This window comes from Bufo gargarizans, chromosome 1 (genome assembly GCF_014858855.1).
Source record: "Bufo gargarizans isolate SCDJY-AF-19 chromosome 1, ASM1485885v1, whole genome shotgun sequence".
Taxonomy (NCBI): Eukaryota; Metazoa; Chordata; class Amphibia; order Anura; family Bufonidae; genus Bufo; species Bufo gargarizans.
In genome coordinates, this window is record NC_058080.1 from 259,736,041 (window position 1) to 259,742,040 (window position 6,000).

The 6,000-nt window shown below is 50.4% G+C and overlaps 1 protein-coding gene across 2 annotated transcripts in view; it reads right to left on the reverse strand.

Moving 5' to 3' along the window:
* Positions 1-4,829, reverse strand: part of SMARCAD1 (SWI/SNF-related, matrix-associated actin-dependent regulator of chromatin, subfamily a, containing DEAD/H box 1) — a 105,067-nt gene extending 100,238 nt beyond the window's left edge. For both annotated transcript variants that reach the window (XM_044302707.1, XM_044302698.1), the window contains exon 1: positions 4,723-4,829. The gene's annotated coding sequence lies outside the window, so the exon portion shown is untranslated. The remainder of the gene's footprint in view (positions 1-4,722) is intronic.
* Between the last annotated feature and the right edge of the window lie 1,171 nt (positions 4,830-6,000).

Genomic DNA, 6,000 nt, shown 5'->3' on the forward strand with positions numbered 1-6,000 from the left:
CTGCAGCCTCCTCTGTGCTACCCTAAGCCTACATAGCACCACACTGTGCCACCCTGCAGCCTCCTCTGTGCTACCCTAAGCCTACATAGCACCATACTGTGCCACCCTACAGCCTCCTCTGTGCTATTCTAAGCCTACATAGCACCTCTGTGCCACCCTTAACCTACATAGCATCCGATCTGAGAGTGGTGCAGAGGCAGGGGCTGTCATGTGTGCGGTGCTGGTGCTCAGACCTTTGTATCCAGTTGCAAAATGGATCTGCACCTGAACTGCATTCCCGCTGAGTGTAACGGGGTCTCCAGCTTTCAGTGTTGGAGGAATGACTGTGATAAGGAGTCTACTGTTCACATCTATACAGGTAAGGTGGCACTAGTCTTATGTTTAGTATATGATGGCAGATACATTCTAAGTGGTCTAAATTTGCTATTTCTGCATTAAAGACAGTTTTAGAGACTAGTAATGGTTTCCCATTGCATTGCATTAAATAGCAACCCCTTAGTGTTATGTAGGGGGTAAGTATGACCAGTATGAGGGGCCTGGGCTTTTTGGGGGGCATTATAGGGGTTGGATAACCCCTTTAATTCTAACACATCATGCATGTCAGTTTTAAGCTGTGGCAAGGCTTCTGGCTGCCATAGAAACCACTGGCACCCCATGATCGCATCACGGTTAACCGATGTGGTGAGGGAGCCCCCTCCCCATGTAAACATCCAGCATCAGAGTAATCTCCGACGCTGGCAGTTAAGCGGAGTCAGGCCATCAGTCACAGTCACAGCTCCTGTGCCATACATGTATGGTGCTCTGTAGGAACTCCTTGCCCACTGCACCATACATGAACAGCATATGTCGGGATGCACCACCAGTCAATTACATTGTGTGCAAAATACCCATAGCATACATTAGATTTGGGAAATCTCTACCTCAGCTTTTACTGTATTACACTGTGGATTCTCCACACAAAAATCCCTTGCGTCGGGGGCACACACACTAAGGTCCAGTCTCAGAGTTGCTAATGATTTAGGCCTCATGCACACGGCCGTTGGGCGGCCATGGCCGTATTGCAGCCCCCAAACAGCAGGTCGGCAATCCACGACCACCAGCCGTGTGCACCACACATCATGGATGCGGACCCATTCACTAAAATGGGTCCACAATTCCGGAGATGCAGAACGGAACACCGGAAGCACTACGGAGTGCTTCTGTGGCGTTTCTTTCCATTGTTCCACATCACAAATAAATATGACATGTCATTTTTTTGCGGTCAAGTTGAATGGGTCCGGCCCGCTGCACGGATGTTGCACGTGCATTGGGGATCGCAATTGAAGTCACAAATGCACGGAACAGACGCAAAACGGCCGTGTGCATGAAGCCTTAACCCTTTGAAATTCACAGCAAAAGATGTAGAAAAGCTCCACCATATTTGAACCCACCCTAATCTTTTCTTGAAGAAAACACAGCCGCCTCAACTGAGGCCAATGGGGAGAGTAGTCTGATTCTCAGGCAACCACTAAAGGGGGTGAGACACTGGTGATCTATCGCTAGGATAGGCCACCAACTCTCGTACCTATCTCCAGTACGGGGTCCCCACGGTGGACGAGAGTAAAACAGTAGCCACCCTCCATTCACTTCTATGAAGGCTTAGCCATTTCCAGAACTCCCATAGAGGTGAATGGGGAGGTGGCCGTGCATGAGCTCTCCATTTACTCCTATGGGAGTTTCATTAAGGCCTCATGCACACGACTGTTCCGTTTTTTGGGGTCCGCGAATTGCGGATCAGCAAAACACGGAAGCCGCCTGTATGCCTTTCGCAATTTGCGGAACGGAACAGGTGGCCCATTGTAGAAATGCCTATTCTTGTCTGCAAAATGGACAAGGATAGGACATGTTATATATATTTTTTTTGCGGGGCTATGTAACAGAGCAACGGATGCGGAAAGCACACAGAGTGCTGTCTGCATCTTTTGCGGCCCCATTCAAGTGAATGGGTCCGCACCCAAACCGTAAAAACTGCGGCTCGGATGAGGACCATGCCGTGTGCATGAGGCCTAAAGGGAGTCTTTCACCTAAAATCACCATTATAGAACACTAACATCAGGATCTCCATTACATTCCCCATATTAGAATGCTACCTTCCATATTGCTGTCCATCGCCGATTTTCTCAGGAAAACACTTTTATTCAGTATGTCAATTAGCTTCTGAAGGTGCCCAGGGGCAGCGTTCATGCGGCCGTTCCCTAGGCCTCTCGTCGCTTTTCATACAAAATCCTTTTACCCCTCTGGCCCGCCCTAGGTTCTTCTGATTACGTCCTCCTCTTAGTGAGAAATACAGAGCCAGCGCCGTTCAACATATTTGCCGCACCTGCGCACTTCATTCCCCATTATGGGCAGAGGCACAAGCCCGGCTAGATCGGGATGTACGGGCCAGCACATGCGCATTAAACGCTCGTGTGCCTCTGCCCATAATAGGGAACGAAGTACGCAGGCGCGGCAAATATGTTGAACGGCGCTGGCGCTGTATTTCTCACTAAGAGGAGGACGTAATCAGAAGAACCTAGGGTGGGCCAAGGGGTGAAAGGGGAGGGGTTTTGTATGAAAAGCGACGAGGGGCCTGGGCACCTTCAGAGGCTAATTAACATTGAATAATAGTGTTTTTCTGAGAAAATCTGAGATGGACAGCAATATGGAAGGTAGCATTCTAACATGGAGATCCTGATGTTAGTGTTCTATAATGGTGATTTTAGGTGAAAGACTCCCTTTAGGCCTCATGCACACGACCGTTGTTCTGGTCTACATCCGAGCCGCAGTTTTTACAGTTTGGGTGCGGACATTCACTTGAACAGGGCCGCAAAAGATGCGGACAGCACTGCTTGTGCTGTCCGCATCTGTTGCTCTGTTACGTTAATGAAACTCCCATAGGAGTGAATGGAGAGCGCACTGTTCACACGTGGGCACCTCCCCATTCACCTCTATGGCCTTCATAGTAGTGAATAGAGAGCACACCGCTCGTGCACGGCCACCTCCCCATTCACCTCTATGGCCTTCATAGTAGTGAAAGGAGAGCACACCGCTCGTGCTCGGCCACCTCCCCATTCACCTCTATGGCCTTCATAGTAGTGAATAGAGAGCACACCGCTCGTGCACGGCCAACTCCCCATTCACCTCTATAGCCGTCATAGTAGTGAATGGAGAGCACACCGATCGTGCACGGCCAACTCCCCATTCACCTCTATAGCCTTCATAGTAGTGAATGGAGAGCACACCGATCGTGCACGGCCAACTCCCCATTCACCTCTATAGCCTTCATAGTAGTGAATAGAGAGCACACTGATCGTGCTCGGCCACCTCCCCATTCACCTCTATGGCCTTCATAGTAGTGAATGGAGAGCACACCGCTCGCGCACGGCCACCTCCCCATTCACCTCTATGGCCTTCATAGTAGTGAATGGAGAGCACACCGCTCGCGCACGGCCACCTCCCCATTCACCTCTATGGCCTTCATAGTAGTAAATAGAGAGCACACCGCTCGCGCACGGCCACCTCCCCATTCACCTCTATAGCCGTCATAGTAGTAAATAGAGAGCACACCGCTCGCGCACGGCCACCTCCCCATTCACCTCTATGGCCTTCATAGTAGTAAATAGAGAGCACACCTCTCGCGCACGGCCAACTCCCCATTCACCTCTATGGCCTTCATAGTAGTGAATGGAGAGCACACCGCTCTTACTCGGCCACCTCCCCATTCACCTCTATAGCCTTCATAGTAGTGAATAGAGAGCACACTGATCGTGCTCGGCCACCTCCCCATTCACCTCTATGGCCTTCATAGTAGTGAATGGAGAGCACACCGCTCGCGCACGGCCACCTCCCCATTCACCTCTATGGCCTTCATAGTAGTGAATGGAGAGCACACCGCTCGCGCACGGCCACCTCCCCATTCACCTCTATGGCCTTCATAGTAGTAAATAGAGAGCACACCGCTCGCGCACGGCCACCTCCCCATTCACCTCTATAGCCGTCATAGTAGTAAATAGAGAGCACACCGCTCGCGCACGGCCACCTCCCCATTCACCTCTATGGCCTTCATAGTAGTAAATAGAGAGCACACCTCTCGCGCACGGCCAACTCCCCATTCACCTCTATGGCCTTCATAGTAGTGAATGGAGAGCACACCGCTCTTACTCGGCCACCTCCCCATTCACCTCTATAGCCTTCATAGTAGTGAATGGAGAGCACACCGCGCTCACCTTCGCTTTGCGGCCCCGTCCTGGAGACAGGTGCAGGTGCCAGAGGCGGGACTGTTATTGTCTCAGGTGACAATACCCCCTGAGGTGTGAGATCTTCCTGCCCTGCTGTCACCACCACAGGACACTACAGGCAGTGTGAACACACAATAGCAGAAAGCACACCTAGGACCCACACAGGAAGGAATCATTATGGCCGGTCTCATGACGTCACTTTATTCACAGAAGTAGCGGTTTCTGACTGACACCTCCCGACAATAGGACCAGTCAGAGCCCCTCACTACATCAGCCTCGGTGTGAGCGGGGGCGGCGGAGCCGGATCCCACCTCCCACTGCTCCTGACAAAGGCACCGGCCGGCTTCTCCTCACACACTTCCTGTCAGACGAGCAGGCCGGCGCCTCAGGACCGTGACTGGCGGTTCCCCCATCGCCCCTAGGGCTCTGCTCATGTCTCAACACATGCAGGCTGCGCGCTCCTCACCTCCTCCTCCTCAGCTTCCTCGGCCTCGCAGTGCTCCCGTAAGGCGCTGTTTGATGACGACACCACTGAAGCCGGGATCACAGCGATGCGTGGCTGACGTTCCAGGCGCGCCAGAACGCGGGATGTAGTGACGTCACTGCTTCATCCGCCGAGCTCCCTGGTTACTATAGCAACAGCAGAGCTTGCTGCCTCTGAAATAGGGACTGTCTGGGTGTAAAGGGTCTTATTATTTATTTATTATTGGAACAAGCACCAAATAAATCTGCATAGTTTTATGAGAATGTAGTTCAAGCGTTAGGGAACGCTGACTGAAACCTGAGACGTCACAAGTTACAATGACATAGCAAATTGCAATGTCCTGTTTTGCAAAAACGCCTCTCCTTCCTGGAGAAGTATTGCCTGGCTGTCCGGTTTCAAGCATACGACTGTATCAGTATGTATTTTGTGGTCCGCAATTTTTTTTTACAGCCTGGCTGTCCGGTTTCAAGCATACGACCGTATCAGTATGTATTTTGTGGTCCGCAATTTTTTTTTACAGATGACATCCGTATCGCATGCATTTGTTTTGCGATCCATTGTAACAATGCCTGTCCTTGTCCTCACAATGGACAAGAATAGGACATGTTCTATTTTTTTGCAGAACGGACTTGCGTACCTATGGAAACGGAATGCACACAGTCATTTCCGTTTATTATTTTTTTGCACATTGAAGTAAATGGTTCCGCATACGGGCTGAAAAAAAAGAAAAACGGAACGGGCACGGAAAGAATTTTTTTTCATGTGCATGAGCCCTAAACTGTATAAGGCGCTGTTCACACTGTGGATGGCAAAATCCAGTGTGTGGTTTGCAGCCGAAACTCCAGGTCTACTGCCACTTTTCCTGCTTCATAAGTTTATCCCCACTGAATGGAGCCAAACAGCAAAGAGACGCGTCCTTTCTTGGCACAGGCGCTGGAATCCACACCAAAATTCTGCTACCCAGAACCTAAATGTAAAACTGTTGAACGTAAAGGTATTTTCACACAGTGGGGTCAATTTATCAAAACTGGTGTAAAGGAAAACTGGTTTAGTTGCTCATAGCAACCAATCAGATTCCACCTTTCATTTTTCAGAGCGCCTGAAAATGGAAACCTACGACCACCAATAACCACAGATACCACTGGGCATCGGGATAACTAATAATACCGGATCTCTGGAACAACCGAAATATCTGATGTAAGATAAGTGTTCTCAGTTCTGGTTGACGCCTGAGATGGAATCCGCACCTTAATTCACACC